A 19378-nucleotide genomic window follows, 5' to 3' on the forward strand; every position below is an offset into this window, starting at 1 on the left:
AGTCAGCATTATCAAAACCAAGGAAAGAGATTTTGTTCTGATCCATGCTAACCCATAGCTTTGAAGGGAAAAGAGTTATAGCCTAAAGCAGTGTTTCCCAAACTTGGGGCACCGCTTGTTTAGGGAAAGCCCCTGGTGGGCCAGGCTGGTTTGTTTACCTGCCGTCTCCGCAGCTTCGGCCAATCGCAGCTCCCACTGGCTGCGGTTTGCTGCTGCAGGCCAGTGGGGGCTGTGGGAAGCGGTGCGTGCCGAGGGATGTGCTGGCCACCCTTCCCGCAGCCCCCATTGGCTTGGAGCAGCGAACCGCAGCCAATGGGAGCCGCGAGCAGCAGAACCTGCGGACGTGACGCGGCAGGTAAACAAACTGGCCCAGCCTGCCAGGGGCTTTCCCTGACAAGCGGCGTCCCAAGTTTGGGAAACACTGGCCTAAAGAAATTTGAAGTGCAAAGAAAGAATCTTTCTCCTATGAATATGGGTGATTTTAGCAATATCAGGAAAAACCTGACTGGGGGAAAACCATAGAAAAACAACTCTGAAATCCCCACAAAACCACAATTCACTTCTTCTTTATTTTTCCAAATAAAAGTCATCCTTAATCAGAAGTGAAGATGCTGCTGCCAGGTGTCAAGCTGTCCTGCAATGGCTCAAAAGCATGAGTACCAGCCTCATGGCACACGGCTAAGAAGCAGGGCACGTTATTGGCTCCAAATTTGCTCTGAGTCCTATATGTAGATTTCACCAACTAAATATCAAGTGTAAACTCCTCAGGCACTATAACAGCCTAGCCATGGAGTCACTGACAGCCCCTTGGGTACTCCCGTCTATATTGCCATCTCAGCAAGCTTGCTTTTGAGATAGATGGTCCCTTACACCAAAAATCAGGTTACTCTGAGTCACAAAGGACCAGTCACTTGCCCCAGGTCAGTTGCACCTTAGATCTCACACCAAAGACAACACTTGTAACCAGTCCCATAATAAACTATCTAAAGGTTTATTAACTAGGAAAATGAAATAAGAGAGTTATTTACAAGCTTAAATCAGGTAAACATTGCATACACCCAAATGAGTTACAATTTTAAGTTTCACATGGTAATCAAAGCTTCTTTAATAAGCAAGTGCTGTATGTCCTTTAGGGCTAACCCAGGCTACACACTGGGGATCTTTTGCTTCTGCTTAGTAATCCTTGCCCCTCAGACTCCAGCATAAAAGGTACAGTTCCTCCTTGTTAGGGCTTTTTATTCCTTTCCCCCTTCTGCTTTGAATTGCAAATTCAGCTGTTGGGCGGCTTTGAGTTGTAAGTCTCCTCTTCATGGGGAATGTGGAGAAGGGAGCAATGCATAAAGCCTTTTGTCTTCTGATGTTCCACAATGGCTCCTCTGTTGTTGATGGGCTTTTTTTTTTTTTTTTTTTTTGGGTAGGGGAAGAAATAACATCTCCTTTTGGAAACTAGTATTTCACACTTGTTAATGCTTCTCTCTTTTCTAGTGATCTACAGTTACAGAGCAAATGCTTAAATATTACCTTATAACATGGGATACAGATATAAGTGAGAATACATGCAGCAACTTGCAAGCGTTTCATAAAGTCTAACCACAAAACACTTTTTTTTAACTCTAATATCTGTTTTAACAACACTAGCAAACAGATGAGCCAGACTGGTTCCAGCTATGTATCTGTCAGTGTTCAGTTGAGACAAAGGGTTCTTGGCATGAGCTAGCACCTGTCCTCCAGCCCCTTGTCTCTCTGTTGGTTGGGTGGGTAGGTAGGTAGGTAGGGGTGCCAGGTTTCAGTCCCTTGGCCAGAAGTATTTTTGGCTTCAGCCTGCATCTGGGCCTTTGTCCTTAAATGGGGCGTGGTAGGGGGATCAGGCCTTCCCTCTCCACTGGGTCCCAGCCCACAGCTTTGCGGGAAGTAACAACAGCAGGATCCTATCTGTAGGGAATCTAAGGGCATGGCTACACTGGAAACTTCAAAACACTGCCGCGGGAGCGCTTTGACGTGCGAGTGTGGTCCTGCGCGAGCGCCGGGAGAGAGTTCTCCCAGCGCTCCTGGTAATCCACCTCCACAAGGGGATTAGCTCAGAGCTCTGGGAGCACGGTAACCCGGTAACCCAGCCCTCAGTCCTAGACATATCTATTTTTGTCTTCTTAATTGGCTGGATTAGTTTTTGGGTGATAAGATGTTTTATTGCCATTTGATTTTCAAATAATAAAAAAAAGTTATAACAGTGTAGCCACTGGAGTCAGTGATGGGTAAAACCTTTTGTATCCCTGATTAAAGTGATATGACAGAGGCCAGAAGATGAAGTTTTAGTCTTCTGACCCACTCCTGTGGGTCACACCTTTGAGGCTCAGCAACAGTGGATGCTTCAGGTCAGATGCGCTGACCTTGACCAGAAGGGGTCTGCCTTTATATCCATCTGCCCACCATCCACAATCCCACCCTGCTTGTGGTTTCTTGAGGCCTGGCCATCTCTGGTGTTTGAAATCCAGGTGTCTGTATGCAGGTACACATAAACATGCCAGAATCTCAGTGCAGTTTTGGGCTTTAGTCTGCCTCAACTGCAGGCAGTGTTTGCATTTCTTACGCTGCATTGTCTCCAGTACAAATACCATCCTTTTTTATAATTATTCCTTTTATATGATTGATACCTTATAGATAAACTTCTAAAGAGATTTTACTCTGAACAGGGCTTTTGTTGTATCTGAAGAAAGTGAATGGGGAAAGTGACTTGCTAAATACTGTAATACAAGTGGTAGCTGATGTAAAATGACACTTGACTGCTTTAAACTCGTTTAGTTTATATTTATTCAGTTGCAGCGGAGATGAAGGAGAATTGTCAGACGTGCAGCAGTCAAGTACAGAAAAGCAGAGTGCTTTCACTAATTATTTAGTTGCAAAGGAATTGCGTTCAGTGTAATGTTATGGTAGTTGACAGAAATGATAAATGTATACAGTTTGAAATAGTGTTGCGTGTTTTGATTAGTACTTGTCCTCATTATATTCATACCTTACCATGTATTAAGCTGTCTGGGGAAAAAAATATCGGGTGTTGTCTAAATTGGTTAAAGGCATGACTCATGGAATTCAGTGAGTTGTGCCATAAGCCATATGGCATTTATTTTAATGTAACTATTAATTTCAGAACAACGGTTGTACTGGTTTGTTTCCTGTGGAGAACTAGAGCGAACAGAATTTTTAGTTAGTAAAGTAGTGTCTGAAACATAACCAAACCGAGACATCTTGGGAACATTTATTAGACCTAACCTTATTACTGTGTAGACACGTAAATCAGATGCCTATATTCAGAGGTATTAAGATGACATGACTCTGACTAAGTATGGATTTAGGAATTTAAACTAAAAATATTTACTTAAATATACAGAATTAAATGGATAGTATATGTGAACAGACCCAAGAGAGAAATGTAAAGCTAAAATGAAGCTAATTCATCAAGCCAAGAAATGTACCAAATAGGTCCCTTTAACTGTGTGGAGGGGGGTAAGTTACAGAAATAAGCTTTGATTGATTTACCTTTTTAAATTCACTTCCTCCCCCTGGGAAGTTCTTTGGCACTTCCTTGCATGGATCTTACTATTATATATCTGATGGCATTATTTCTGTGCAGTATGTTACAACTTATTCATAATTACAAAAAAGGACTTCAGAAGAAGGTTAGCTGCAAAGTGAAGCCCTCAAGTTCAAAAATGCCAACATTAAGGTTTCCAATGCAATTTGTGCTTATGCATTTTTTTCCACAGGGCCCTTGTGGGCATTTAGCATATTGCTGGATTTAGTTTAATTTCAGCTTTGTAGTTTGGTTCACCATTAAAGATTCAGATCTCTATATAAATTGTGATTTCCAGTTTTTCTCTTCAAATGGGGGATAGACAGTTTTAGCTTCACTAATAATTAAGGTCCCAACCCTACCTACTTAAAATTTTATCATAAGTCTTGCAGCATTTCTTTAATTAAAAGCCCCAGCTCTTGGAGTCTTGTGATTATGTGAGAATCTGTTTTCATTTTTTTTTTAAAAGTTTCTAGCCCTCATGGTTACTGAGAGAAGCTGGCAATTCACATGCACATTAAGCCTATATAAACTCAAAAACCAGATGGGCAAATCAAGACACGCCCCCATGAATGGCTTCCGTAAGGCAATGTCATGATTTTGGGAGGGAGCCTGACTCATGATTTTTGAATGCTTGGGGTTGGCAATGCTGCATAACTTTACTCATATGAAAAGTCCCACTGAAGTATGAGAATTCTTATGTGGGTAAAATTACTCAGGTGCTTAGTTGTTGCAGGACCAGGGTGTAAAAAAAAGTCCGATTTGATCTGTGCAAAAAATTAAAAACTAATGGCTTTTTCCTTATACTAATTTTAAATCAGTAGTTGGTTAGAATTGGATGTAATCTCTCTTTTCTAAACAAACAGTGAATACAATTTATTAATTTAGTGTTAAGCAAATAATTATGTGGGCTGTGTCTGATGTAATTAATGCACAGCTGAGAATATCTAAGAATAATTTCTGAAATATTGCTGCACTGAGATTCTGTGGCTGTAGTTTGATCTTTTTTAGGGTTTTTTTTAGTTATCTTCATATTTCATTGAAAGATGCAATAAAATACAAATATGCAATCCAGCCATAATTATGACTGAGGCTTTGCATTTCAGTAAAGGGAGATTTTTTTCAATGATAGACAAAACAGTTAATTTACAAGACAGGAGGCGAAGGAGTAGGAGTGAAGAGATCTGAATACTATTCCTGGTTCTGCCAGAGGTTTCTTGCGTGACCTTGGGCAAGATGCTAATTTTCTCTTCATCAATTTCCCATATGTAAATGGGGATAACACTTATCTACAGCATAAGAGTGTTGGGGAAGCTTTAATTCATAAACTTTTGAAGAGCACTGAGGTTTGGAATGTAGTACAGAAGTGCAAAGTACTGTATAACATCATTGACAGTAGTCTTACCAGTTGGGAAGGCATTACCTAAAAGCTAGCAGATAGGTTGTTTTATTGACAACTGGTCTTTGCTGCAGGAATTGGGGAAATTCTGGCAATTGCAAAACTATGTTGAAAATGACATTGGTCTAAAATATTTTTTGAAGATATTCCCATAGAGGGAATACCTGCTTTTAGGAGCAAAATTTAACCTATCCTAAAATTACTGTAGGGAAGTGAGAATGTCTTGTGGATTCTCTTTGTCTATTTTATTTTAAATTTTCGAAAAAGAAGCTATTTATTTGGGAAGTATAGGCAATTATGTAAGTCATTACTGTGCACACAGCAGAAATGCAATATTAACAGTTATAAAAATGGAAATTAATACTTTTTCAGATCTAAGTGGGCAAGAGGAAATAAAGAGAGTTTTTAGAAGACACACTAAAGAAGTTCCATGTCCTCCCACTGCCCTTGAGTGTCAACACTTCTATGGTGGCAGCTGCTCCTTCCCCACTCTGGGTGTGCCATTGTGCCTCAGTTTCACTTACTGTGTCCAGAGGTAACTCTCGCACTAGGTGACTTTCCCCTCTTGGGGTCTGCTAATTTAAGCCATAACTAGAAAACAAACAATTTAATATGGTCCTATTCACACGAGCTAGACAGGCCATATTAGAATATGAGTTGGAGGATAAGGTCTTGAATGGTGGTAGGTTTTCGAACCCTGTTCTCTCTCAAGTGCATGATCTTCCTGGCACCCGAATAATGCTGGTGAATAAAAGTTGACTTCTGCTGCTGCACTAGACAAACAGCAGTCAGCAATTGCTGCTACTACTGTACAAAACTAACTACTAAATAGAGGTAGAATTTTGAAATTTTATATGCCCTGTTAAAGATATTACAGGCTATTTGCTAAGCAGTTAAATAAGATGCGGTTTATAGTGTAACTAAGTATCTTGCCAATCAACATCTTATGAAGCGTACATTTCTTTATAAGATTTTCTTGATCATGAGTCTTAACTTCTAAGGTAGTGTTGCATTCAGTGTGGTGAGCATTTATCTTTATCTGTTGTCTATTTTCCATCACTGCAGCACAATGATCTGGAAAAACAACCTGTGACAAAACTTGTCATTTTGGATTAGTTGCTGAAATGGAGAAATGGGGTTTTTGTTTTGGAAGGATGTAACTTCATGTTTAGAAAAACTTAAACAATTGTGCTAATTGTGGAATTTTTATGACTGAGAATCAGTTGTTTGTTTTGTTCTTTCCTGTTACTAAATGTTCTTTAAATGGTGCAAAAGCTAGTGTTAATCTTTCCAATGATTCTGGTTTCTTTTTCTACTTTTATTAACACTACCCCAAAAGAAAAGGTAGTAATTTACTAGTGTGAGAATTTTGTTTAGAATTTTAAAATATAGCTAATAACTTGATCTGAAGGCAAAAGCCATAACTTTCTGGAATGTACTTAACCAATGAATGAAGAAAATGTATATGTGTATGTTAGTAAGTTGACTAAATTTGCCTTAGGAACACATAATTGAAAATTACCGTGAAAACTGTCAAGTAAAAATCCATCCCCATTGAGGTCAATGAATGTTTTGCATTGATTTCACTGGGGTCAGGATTTCACCCAGTTATTACAATGAGCCAAATTCTCTTCTGAATTACACCAGTGCATACCCTTTTGAGGTCAATGGGGTTAAATAAGTGTAACTGAAAATAATTTTCCTTGCTTCAACTAAAATTTCAAGCCTTAAAGGTAACTATTCTGCTTCAATTATGAAGAGACGAAGAAGGTCCACAGGCAAAACAATAAGTTTTATTTTTAGTCAAAAGTGTCTGTGTTTATCTCTTTATAGGTAGAAAAATCTCAAATTGTGTCTGTTATGAGTGAAGTGTAACTGTGCCTGAAATATTGCACAAGTAATTATTTGCGATGGCTTAGAAATTTTAATTAAAAACAAATCAAAGCAAGAGTAAAGGCATCCCTTTGTTAGAAGAGGATTTTACTGATCAGGAAAGCTCATAATGGACTCCCATAATGTAATTTACTTGTCATTTTTTTGGAAAGTGAAAACCCTTTCTTTCCTTTTGTTGTTGTTCAAATATACTGGTAACTGGGGTTTACGTATATCACCTTCTGTCAAGAAACTATCTGTAGTTCAAGTATCCTTTTTAAAAATGCCTGTTCTCCCAGCTCATCATGGTAGGCAACATATACCAGATACTGTCAGACTTTTCTTTGGTCTTTTGTTTAGACAGATGTTAATTCTGCTGGAATTTCCTTTTCTTTCCTCCTTCACTTTTCTATGTTTAACTTTATTGGTACCAAATAGTATCATCTTAAATCTAGGTCTGTAATTTTCTTCATTGTGACCCTAGCTTTTCAGAGAAGATATAAATATATCATAGAATCTGTACTGAAATTTGACAAACAATCCCTTGATTTTGGCTTTGTTCTAAAAAACACTGAAATCAATGGGAGTCAACCTGTTGACTTCAGTGGGCTATGGATCAAGCCCCTTCGGAGAAAATGTTACTGTGTGTGTGCGTATGTATGTGTGTGATACAAATTATATATATATATATATATAATTTTTTTTAAACAGCCGAGTTATTCATGATTAAATCTTGGCTATTGCTTATCCACAGTAATTTTTATAGCATTTTAATTTTATTTGTATTTAGTATCAGCTTTGCTCTTACTGACATCATGAAGGCTATTTTGGCTCTAAAGTTTAAACACAGTACAGAAACTTTACCATGTGGATGTCCACAGTCTTGACGAACCATGAAGGCTCTGAAAGAACTGATATGGTCCTATTTTTAAGAAACAAAAGCAAGTATCCTGTGTCAGCTAAAATATATGCAAGAACGCAAACACTCCAGTAGCTGTAAAGCAATCAGAAAATTATCCTAAAATAGTAATAAATGTAGCTTCTAAAATCAGGGCATTTATTAGGTGAGACATTCTTTATATTTGCACAATTCTAGGAGAAGTCATGCTACTGCAGAGCCAGGATCCCTAGCCTTCATTGTTATTACCTACCTTACCTACCATACCTCAGGTATGTTGTCACTACCCGCCGGATTGCTGGGTAGTGATCGATCTATCGCGTCTCGTCTAGACACGATAAATCGATCCCCAAATTGATGCCTGTACTCCACCTCGGCAGGAGGAGTAAGCAGAGTCGAGGGGGGAGCCACCGCGGTTGACTCACTGCCGTGAGGATGGCCAGGTAAGTCGAACTAAGATACTTCGACTTCAGCTACACGAATAGCGTAGCTAAAGTTGCATATCTTAGTTTGAACACCCCCCCTCAGTGTAGCCCAGGCCTAAGAATATGTCTACACAGAAGTTGAAGAGGGGTGATTGCAGAATGTGTAGACCAGACAGGGTACCAGAAGCAGTGAAACCACAGCAGGATGGGCTTCAGTGTGAATTAGCTGTCCGAATAAGTACCCAGACTTCTGAGCAGGCTGGTACAGCGTGTGCTGCTGTTAGTATCTGTTAACTAATTAAAGCTAGCTCAGGTATGTCTACATGTGCTGCAATTACCCCCTCTCCTTGCCACCTCCCAATTTCAATGTAGACTTACCCAACATGAATGAAGTTCTGAATGAACATTGCTGTGCTGATATCTAAGATTAATTTGCTTCCTAAAAAGAAATTTTAGAGAGGTTGGTCCTGTCACCATAGTTTAGATTGAAGTGAGCTTCCCATTATTGACTTGATCCAAGGCCCATTGAAAACAATGGGAGCCTTTCCTTTGACTTCAGTGGGCTTTAGGTCAAACCCTATAAGCCCTATTTTCACAATGTTCTTTTTGTTCTGAAGTGTATAAAAATCTTTTCTGAGTGTTATCGGTGGTTAAATTTCACCTTCTTGTGTGAAATCGTGACCCTAGTGAAGCCAGTGAATGTTTTTAATGGAGCCATGATTTCATCCCACCAGTCTTACCTATCTTTTTTTAACAGTGTTTTGGAGTGAGTGTAGCAATCAGTGGAGTGAGTGAGTAGCATGAACATAGCAGCAATCAACTCATTTGGTTATTGTGGCTCCATTGTCACCAAGGAAGGAGGTTGCTAACATGAAACATCGAATCAGTAAGGACTACTGGTATTATGCATGCGCTTTGGAAGTCAATGCCACTTGGACTAAGATGCATATCTATCAAGCAGCCCTGGCTTTTGTCCTTTTGTGTGACTCTGAAACCTTGGCCACCACAGAGATACAAATGCGCCAGCTGGATGCTTTCCACATAAAACAACAATGACCTATTGAAGGCATATGGTGGTTTCATCACTTTACAAACGAGGATGTCAGGCATCAGACCTACCAGCCTCCAGCATCTTCCCAAGTGACTCAATGCTGGCTCAGGTGGCTTGGCCATCTGCTTTGTATGCCAGAGTCCATACCAGCCAGCCAGCTTTATACATTTGATCCAATAAAAGCTGGATGGAGAAGACCTCACTGATGGCCTTCCAAACAGTGGAGGGATGTTGTGGCTTCTGACCATGCTCACCTAAGCCTTGATATAGAGCAGGCCACAACAATGTCAGAAGACCTGGCTCACTTGCAGTGGGTGATCCGAAGTGTTTGCTCTATGCTCCACGCTCCACGAGGAGGAGTATGAATGAATGTAGCAATCAGTTCTGAGGCTTCATGAAGCGGGCACACTCTAAAGGTGGTTGTTTTGTATTTGTACAGCTCCTAGAACAGTGGTGTAACATAGGGGTAGTCAGTTATTTTTATTAAGGTCTAAATTTCTTGGTCACAGTATAGTCAGGGTCCAGACTCCAGAGAAAATAATACAAAAATACTAATAATGATTATGATAATAAGTAAAAGGATTTTGTAGTTCGTTCAAAAGTGTCTAGTGATTTGGATTTGGCCCACGGTCTGTCTATTGACTGCCTCTGGGGCTTCTAGGTGCTATGATAATACACATAATTATTAATAAGTAATTTTAGGTCTTAAACTCCTGATTTATGTGGAAGACTTTCATTTAAAAAAAAAAAGTGACATGAGATCAATCCTGATCCCATTAAATCAATGGCAAAATTCCAGTTTGTTTTAATGGAGGCATAATCAGACTCTATGTGCATCCAGCACAATCTGAGTTGAAAGTTACACATGTATTTCTTGTTTCTGCAGAGAAGCTCACGAAAGCTCATGCTGAAATAAATTGGTTAGTCTCTAAGGTGCCACAAGTACTCCTTTTCTTTTTGTAATTTTATACCCTCTGCTTAATTCATTGTGTGTGTGTGTGTGTGTGGCAGTTTAACTTGGAAGGATCAGTACATAAAAGCATGAAAAACTATGGTAACGTATTTTTTGCACACCTTGCATCTGTTGTTTGTAATCATTTAATAAGATTTAAGACCTTCTACCTAAGGGTATGAGATTACATTTTTGCTACACTGTTGGTTAACTTGCCCTTCTGAGCAAATTTTATGGCCCATGGCTGCTGAAATTCTTATAGTACCTGGGGGCAAAATACTTAGCATAGTTTGCATTCCAGACACAGCACAACTGGGTGTGTTGTGAATTGCTAGGGCATTAGGATTAAGCACTAAACTGTGTATTAGGCAAAATCTTCATGTTGGAAAGAAAGCAAATGAACTACAGCACTGAGTTTAATTTAGAAACCTAGTGCTTTCAGGTCGCTGAGATTTTCCTCTTTTGTTGTGGTAATGCATGTTTAAATGCCATTCAGTTTTCCAGTACCTGGGAGAATCAAAATAGATAAACTTATGAGGCTTTCAGGTCCTCCCACGGATTTCTCTAGAATCTAAACCTTCATTTAAAAGTGGGAGAGAGGAAGAGTTTTTATCTCTTTTGGTTGTAAATTACATAGGGAGGTATGTGAAAGATGTCCTGGGATCTAAAATTACATTACTAGGGCAAATTGTTCCATAATTGTCCACTATGGTGTTTCCTGTTCCTTCCTCTGAAGCATCTGGTAGCTGCTGTCAGACACAGGATACTGGAGTAAATACACCACTAGTCGGATTTGGTATGGCATTTCCTATGTTCTTATGTAAGTAGCCTTGACAATATATACAGGATGTTGTCTTGCAGTCTGACTGCAGACTCAACAATATCACTGTCATATGTTAGCTTCTGTAATTCAACTCACTGGTGTTGACCTGAAGCATAAATATAACCCTTTAACACAGTTAACCACTTCGCTGCTTTCTGCTAATCATATTGCCAGATTTTATTTTACTTGTGGTGACTTACTAGTGTATGTAAATAGTTCTTTTTTTCCCCAAACTGGAGTGGCAGTGAGTTCAATAAAGTTTTTAAGGTGAACAAAGACATAACTTCATCCTATCATGTGAGTGTTGGATGTACCAATTATTCATTAAGTAGAAGCCAGCTCTCAAGACCTTGGGAATAAAGAATTTCAAGAGACCCTGAATGAAAATTAAACACATTGACAGATATTGCAGTCTTATTGACTACTCTGTAGGCTTAATGTGATTGTATTTCTTTATATAAGTTTGCACTGTAGCCTTTGGCGTGTGCTTGCGTTTTTCTATCTAAGTTTTTTAAAATTTAAAATTGCACTTTTGTTGGAGAAAATAAGATAAAGTAGTGATCCCACTGTGTTTTTTTTTTTTTTTTTTTCCTTTTTGGCTAACCTTGAGTAGTTGTGATATCCTGATCTGTGGGGTAGTGGCATATTTCCCAGTTGTGCAATTAGATATGAACAACAGTAGTTTCTGAGAGATGTTGCGTTGTGACAAAGCAGGTAACCTCCAGGTACTCATTTGGCATGGGATTCTTTTAACATCTTATATCTTCTGTGAATGTCAAAATGGAGTCCCCAGGCTAATTGCTGTAATTGTGTGGATAGCATGCTAGCATTCAGTTCAAGTTAGAGAAATAAATGGCACTCTGCTTCACAATGTCAAATTTTATTTTAAAAACGTGACCCTATAAATATTTCTTTTTAAAAAATCAGGCTACATGATGCTGGTTACATTTCTATGTAAATTTATTGACTTTTTATTTTATATTTTTTTTGTTACCTCATGGGAAACTTATGAGACTTCTTGTTTAGAAACCACTGAAATCAATGAGACTGTTCAAGTGAGGGTTATATTGGTTGCCATAAAGGCCTAATGCAGTGTCCATTAAAGTCAGTGGAAAATCCAGATGTCAGCTTTCTTATAACCATTGTTTTGTGTCTCCCTCAACCAAAAAAACGATGTAATAATATAAGAATAGCAGTTTTGTCTATAATAAATCCCAAATTTCACCATTGCCTCAGTAGACAATTGTCCGAAGTTCCCAGAAGTAGTTCATATTATGGAAAGATCATACTTGGAGTTTATATTAGCAAATGGTTGCTACTATTACTGTTATTAGTATTATGGTTGCTTGAATATTTTGCACGCAAGTTACTTTTAAATTGTCTCCCTCGTTTCTCTTCCATGGAAGCTATGTTTTCCAGGCGTGGGGATTAATTATTACTTTTTCTAGGAGAAACTGCAGAATTCCTCCTCTCGTGGGTATAGCTGAACACATTAAACAGAGTCCTCACGTCTTTCAACTTCAGTGTGTGACGTGTGGCGACAGTCTAAAATAATGAGGGTCATCGGACAAATAGTGCACAAAGTGTAATTTTATGTAAAATGAATTTCTGTAAACTGGCTGCCATTTTGTATAATCTCAATTTCATGAGTCTGCATTTTTATGTAATTTACAATCCACAGCAGAATAAGAAAGTGAGAACTTCAGGGGCACTGAGCTGCACCACTGAAGTCAGTGGGAATTTTGATATTACAGATTTGGTCTGTGCAAGGGAGAGGTACATTTAGTTTAAATAAGAGGTAGTTGGAAGGGATGTAATTCACTGACTCACTTCAGACTGACAGGTTTCAGAGTAACACCCGTGTTAGTCTGTATTTGCAAAAAGAAAAGGAGTACTTGTGGCACCTTAGAGACTAACCAATTTATTTGAGCATAAGCTTTCGTGAGCTACAAGTGAGCTGTAGCTCACGAAAGCTTATGCTCAAATAAATTGGTTAGTCTCTAAGGTGCCACAAGTACTCCTTTTCTATTCACTTCAAACTGATTTCTATATATAGGTGGTCTCTTGACAATGGCTGTAGGGAGATGCTGTTGAAGATGATGAAGAAGCTTAAGTCTTTCCTTCTTTCAGGGTCTTGCTTGAATGAATGATGGGCCTTTTCCCTATATCAGCCAGAGAGAGCTGTTATGATGCTGATGGTGCGAATGCCATATTGGGCCCACACCTTGCAGTCGTTCCTTGGTTAAAATGACATTAGTAAGTATTTTTGTCTGAGTGAGGACTGCATGATCAATCCCACTGTATTTTATAAGGACATTTCTTCCTTAAGAAATATCAACATTGGATGGTGAGTCAGCCAACAAAGACAATTAACAAAGCAGTAAGCTAAATAAGGACTTTTCTCTTAACCACCGGCTGTTCTGAGTATGAAATGTTCCTAGTCCTCACTGATCTTTCCAGCTTTTTAAAAAGAAAAATTATTTAAATAGAAGACTGTACTCAAAACCCATCCTATTTCTGTGATCTTACCAGAAAGTTACCTCAGGTAACAGCTCTGGCTTAACATTTTAAAACGTGCGTAGATGATATATTAAAATGTTTGCACATTCTTTATTGAATGCTGCAGGGAGTGGAAATACATTAGCATAGTCTTTCTTTGCTCAATGACCATTGCGACCCAGACTTGTGGAGTAGAAAGTTTGCCTCTGCAGCAGGTTTATGAAAGAAAATTGTCCCTCCATAAAACTAAGGCCTGGTCTACGCTGGGAGGGCGGGGGGAGGAGGAGGAGGATTGATTTAAATTCTGCTACTTCAGCTACGTGAACAACTTAGCTGAAGTCGACGTACTTAAGATGTACTCACCGCGGTGTCTTCACTGTGGTGAGTCGACTGCTGACGCTCCCTCATCGACTCCGCCTGCGCCTCTCGCCCTGGTGGAGTACTGGAGTCGATGGGAGAGCGTGTGGGGGTCGATTTATTGCGTCTAGACTAGGTGTGATAAATCGCACCCCCTGCATGTGTGCCTTACACATTTTTTCCACCAATTTCATGATGATTTCTTAGGGCACAGATTTAACTTCACTGCTTCTGCAACTGAACTATGTGCAGACTTAGGAGTGCCTGAGCACTCATCACAATTTGGGTTTTGCTGGGCGATTTTGTGGTACTTGTGTAGGTGGTGAATGAAGAGTGTATGCTATGGTGAGGGGTTGTATGTGTTTGGGGTTATTGTGTGTACTGGTTGTGTTGTGTCAGTGGTTTTGAAGAACTGTATCCGTTGGACCAAGTAGTGCACCGTCTGTGCAGTCTTTCTCATACAACCACTGAAATTTTTGCAAGCAGACTAACGGTAGCGTAAGATCGGTGATTGATACCTCTAATATGACAGTAGTCTAGGATTCTTGGCATGGCATAGCTATTGCATGGGTGTAATTCGTAAAGTCAAAATGACTCAGAACTTAAAAACTGGACAGGAACAGACCATGAATCCTAGTGATGATTGAATTTAGTGATATTCTGAACAAAAAGGGCTCTCAACCACACTTGTAGCTGTTTCCATTGCCTCATTCTGACTCAACAGGAATTCTAGGCTTCAGAGTGACACACAGACAGGTGTCAATCATGGAATCTTACAAAAGAGGTAATACATTTCTGTGTTGAATGCTACTCTGAGCTTAATTAGTGGGAGCATTTGTGCCTAGTACTGTGGTGCATTGGTAGATAGCATTCGGTGTGTAAATTTGGAGTTAGCTCAGCTTTCACTTTAACTTTGCAGTTCATCTTCAATAACCTGTCTTGCATTCATCTTAGGCTGAAATTCCATCCTTAACCTGTGTTAGCTCATGTTCTGTGACATTTATTGTTTTAAGGCTCAGTTATAGGCAAGCACATGCTCTGTGAAATGTGGGCAAAAAGGTGTGGCTTGCTGGAAAAATGGCATTTCTGACTTAACTCTTAAGTTCTCGGTGATTTTAGTTTAAGATGAATGAGTAATGATATTTTAACCGTCTTTGTACAAGGGCATATTTTACATTTTTGTTTGAGTGGTCACAGTTTGTATACAACAGCAGTTCATCAAGTTAAGTTAGAATTGGACAATTGAATATGCAAACTGGAGTGATGGAGAGGGAGAGAAAATAACTAGAGTGAGTGTCTATACTCTGGGGTAATGAGAATGATGACTCAAAATAAAAAGCTGTCTCTTTATCCCAGGGGTCTGATATGTGGTAGAGTGACTAGATCTCATGCATTATTCATTGCCATCAGCTTCTGCTGTGACGTAGGTGTTTATCATATGAGTGGTGCCTTGGATTGCGGCGGAAAAGGTGAGCGTGAGCTGACTACTCATTTCCCAAGGCTGCCTTTCTCCAGTATAATCTGGTCTCTCAAGTATGGTAGGTCTGCCCAGAGAATTAGGACTTTTGGGGGATGTTTTTCTCTCAAATAAACATTCTACAGCTACATCTCTAATCACCTCATGTCGAGGTGCTTGCTCTCTGCCATCTACATAAGCGTGAGCCCTCAGGGCTTTATTCCTCACTCTTGATTTCAGGCAAACAACAAATTCTGGATTTGTTTCTCACATTTATTGAAATACTTGTCTATCCAATTAGATCTTGCTATATTTTGTGAGCTGGCAAGAGCTGGATTTTTAGCTGAAAACTCCAAGGCTGCTTTATTCATGTATTTTGATTAAAGTTATTTTATTTCCACTTGTTTTTATTTCTCTTGAAATTTGATTTAGCCTTCAGAGTGTTTCCAAAGCAGAATTGTTTTGCTGCTGAGGTGGAAACAGGGAGTCTTTTCATAATTGAGGCTTTTGTGGGCTCTGAAGCCTGGATCGCAAGAGACAGATGGACGCAAAATAAGGCCTGGCTACCATCCATCCACTGTGAAAATGTGTACTGTAGTGGTTCTCAAGCTGTGATCTGTGGACTACTCTTGGTTTGGGGTGTGCTTCCATGTGGTCCATAAGCTGCTTTTTATAGTAATGCTTCAGTCGGCCTGTCTTTTAAAGATTACGGGGACGGTTTTGCAACATCTTCTCCCTGTCTGTTTTTTTAATTTGTGGTATTGTAGTGCAAGTTGAGCTGCAGTCACATTTGTGGATGACACCAGAATTGAAGAAAAATGATAGACCCAAACTTCAAAATGACTAAGAGAGACTAGAGTAGTGGGGGGTGTAGGCAAGGAGGGGATACTCGAACCTAATTAATGTAAAGCCCTACATCCAAAAAGGGGTAATTAGCACCAATACAAAAAGCAGGGAATGCAATAAAGTAGCTACGAACTATAGCATCAGAGTGATTTGTTTTTCATCTTGTTTCGGTGTCATTCATAAATAACCTAGTACTCCAGTTCCTTCAGGGAAGGAGTGAAATTTGGAATGGGAGGTTGTCTTAATAAATGGGCCACAATATGAAAAGATTGAGCACCACTAGTGTATTGCTTTCTATTTGATGTGTGCACCAAGACCTTCAAACAGAATAGCAACTATGTTTCTGAAACAGCACTCTCACCTTGAATAGTTGATACAGCCTTAGGAAGCTTGATTTAATTAATAATGGAAACTTTGACTCCCAAGGCTGGTTTCTCAAAATGTATTTTCTTAACTTCCTTTACTAGTAGAACATAATAACTAAAAGCAGCAGAGTCCGCCTGATGGTATAATTTATCGTGTGCTATTATGTGGGTAAATCAGAATTTGAGGATTTGATTCATTGCGCACAATCTGGCAGGACCAGGGTCATCTGGCGTCAGCACTTTATTGCTGTGAATAAAAAACGTACCTGCCATTTTCTCAGGAAAGCAGATACTGAGTTATGAAAGGGGATCAACCCTACAGTCTCTCATTTTGTACTCTGCTGCTATGGGAGAGAGAGTACATGATCTTGTGGATGCCGAGCTGTATGCGTTAGTGCCCGATCAGCCCAGCGCCCCCCCTGGAAAACTAGAACAGTGCCCTGTTAAGCAGGAGTGTTTTGAGGTAATGAAGGGAAGGCAGGGGTGAAGAGAAGAAACAGTACATGAACATGCAGCTTTTCAAGAATGTTTGGATCAATGCCCCTCTTCCCCTCTACTTTAGCTCTGAAATTTGTGTACTCCAGACCATTAGCCACTGTGCAGAGATGCCTGTCTTGAGTGGTAAATTTACAGTAAAATCAGAAGCAACTAAAGGTCAAAGGAGTAGCCATCCACAAGAACCAAATACAAACAGTAACTATCCTAAATGCATAGAGCACCTGGCACCTTCTTTTGCTCCAATTCAGACTTTAAAGCAGTTGAAGAGCATGGTGGTGTCGTGTGACGGACAGTCCACCCATGTCAAGGATATAGGTTTGTGAGTGCTGGTCTTCATCGGTAAGTAACATCAGCATACTCCACACCCCTGAGAGACATAGTTAAGTTGATATAACCCCCAGTATAGACAGTGCTAGGTCAATGGAAGAATTCTTCTGTAGAACTAGCTACTATCTCTCAGGGAGGTGGATTACCTACAGAGATGGGAGAAGCCTTTCCGTCGCTATAGTAAGTGTCTATACTGAACTGCTGCAGAAGTGTTCTAAGCATAGACATAGCCTGAGTGACCCACTCTTCTGGACACTAGGTCCAAATGTGGCTCTGATCCAGCTCTAATTGGGGTTTATGTGTAAAGCAGCACAAAATGGAGAAATTACAGTGATTTTATTGTTTCATGATATTTGATATTTTTCTTAAAGTCCTGCTCCTTGAGCCAATTGATTATGTGAGAATCTGTTTTCATTTACAAACAAACAAAATCCTGTTTCTTGTCCCCATGATTGCAGAGAAAAACTTGAAAATGTGAACCCGAAAGGCCCAAAATCCAGAAAAAACCCAAATTTATTATTTAAAAAAAACCTCATGATTTTTGAACTTTTGGGGTTAGGATTACTGAAAAGTGTTTGTAAAACATATACATAAAATAATGCCTACTCTGAAATGCCTCAAACGTTTTAGCCACTGTTGCAAAAAAGGGAGATTCCCCTTAGTATATGTTGAACTGGGGTAGGGAGAAATGAAAGCCTGTCTTCAAAAGTTAGTGTGTTAACTGAAACAAAAATTAGTGAGGGGAAGAAAAACAGCACAAAATAGATTCTTTCTTCTCCTTTAGCCCCTCTAGGTAGCGAAATATATTAATATGTAAAATGCTTGCTTTTGAAGGTTTTGTCTAATGTTTAATGAATATTTGGCACAGGCTGCTCTCAGAGAAGCCGAGCATTTTTTTCCAATGAAAAAGGCAATGTTAGAAATGACAGGAAATTCTTCAGGCTGTGACAACAATTTTCCTTGTCCTTAGCTTTCCTATAATTCTTTTGAGTGTAGAAGTTAGAGGTTTACGCTTCATTATGTTGGAAGAGTCCTTTGCTTATGTCAAATTGAAATGAAACTTGTTAATGTTTCTGGCAGGTTCCTGTATGGGGAAATAGTTGAGTTTGTATGAAAATAGTTAAAAATAACTCTTGAAACAAAACAAGCAAACAGCCCAAATAAAAAAACCTCTACTACATTTAGAACTTAAAATAATAAATTATTCAGGGGGAATGAAAGAGCAATTCATCCTCCAAATAGATCCAGTAGCTGTTAAGTATTGAAAATATGTGGACACACTCCTTCCTCCATTTTATTAATTTTGGAGGGAAATTTTTTGTTCATTAGAAGAGTGGAAGAAAAAAAAAATCCCAGCACAGTTGCAATATCCAGAGTCAATTTGAAATGTGGAGATTCCAGGCTACTTAAACAGAAAAGTGTGTTCCATTTTGATGGTAACATAAATACTGTGTGTGTGAGAAAGAGAGAAGTTTGTGTACATATCTATTTGTATAGATACTGCAGACAGAAAATATAAAAAAAAAAAATACCCTCATACAATAAGTCATAATTATAGCTCAGATTTTAAAAGCACAAAAGTCAAGAAATCTAATGTTATGGTTTCCAGAGCCACTGGAACCCTGCCAAAGTGCCATACGTGCAGTATGTATTAATTTGGCAGATTTATGATTACTGTGCAATCCATAATTCCCTTCACAAGTTCCTTTCCTCCTGCACAGACATATGATATAGGGAACCATTACAGGGGTAGAGAGAGGGTTCAGAGGTGTTATTGTCCCTCTTAACAGTTGTTGTGTTCCCTGGTGCCACCAGACTGTGCCCCTGCTATCTTTCCACGAAACCTTCTCTTTGAGGAGAAAGCACAAGAGAATTGTTTGTTTACCACAGACAGTATCTCAACAATGACCTCTGCTGGAACACTGGCTATCTGCTCTTCATCAGACATCATCAGAGAAATACCTACATTTGCCTTACAGGGGTTATGAACAGAAACTGCTGTTTAAAAATAAAGACCTAGATTCTCAGCTGATGTAGATTGG

The 19378-nt window shown here is 39.2% G+C and overlaps 1 protein-coding gene across 5 annotated transcripts in view; it reads left to right on the plus strand.

Annotated features, from left to right (window-relative positions):
• The window catches only part of APBB2 (amyloid beta precursor protein binding family B member 2), a 325422-nt gene that overhangs the window by 60409 nt on the left and 245635 nt on the right, over positions 1-19378 (plus strand). The gene's annotated exons all lie outside the window — the stretch shown is intronic.

Source organism: Lepidochelys olivacea, assembly GCF_965140295.1.
Source record: "Lepidochelys olivacea isolate rLepOli2 genome assembly, chromosome: 4".
Classification (NCBI taxonomy): Eukaryota; Metazoa; Chordata; order Testudines; family Cheloniidae; genus Lepidochelys; species Lepidochelys olivacea.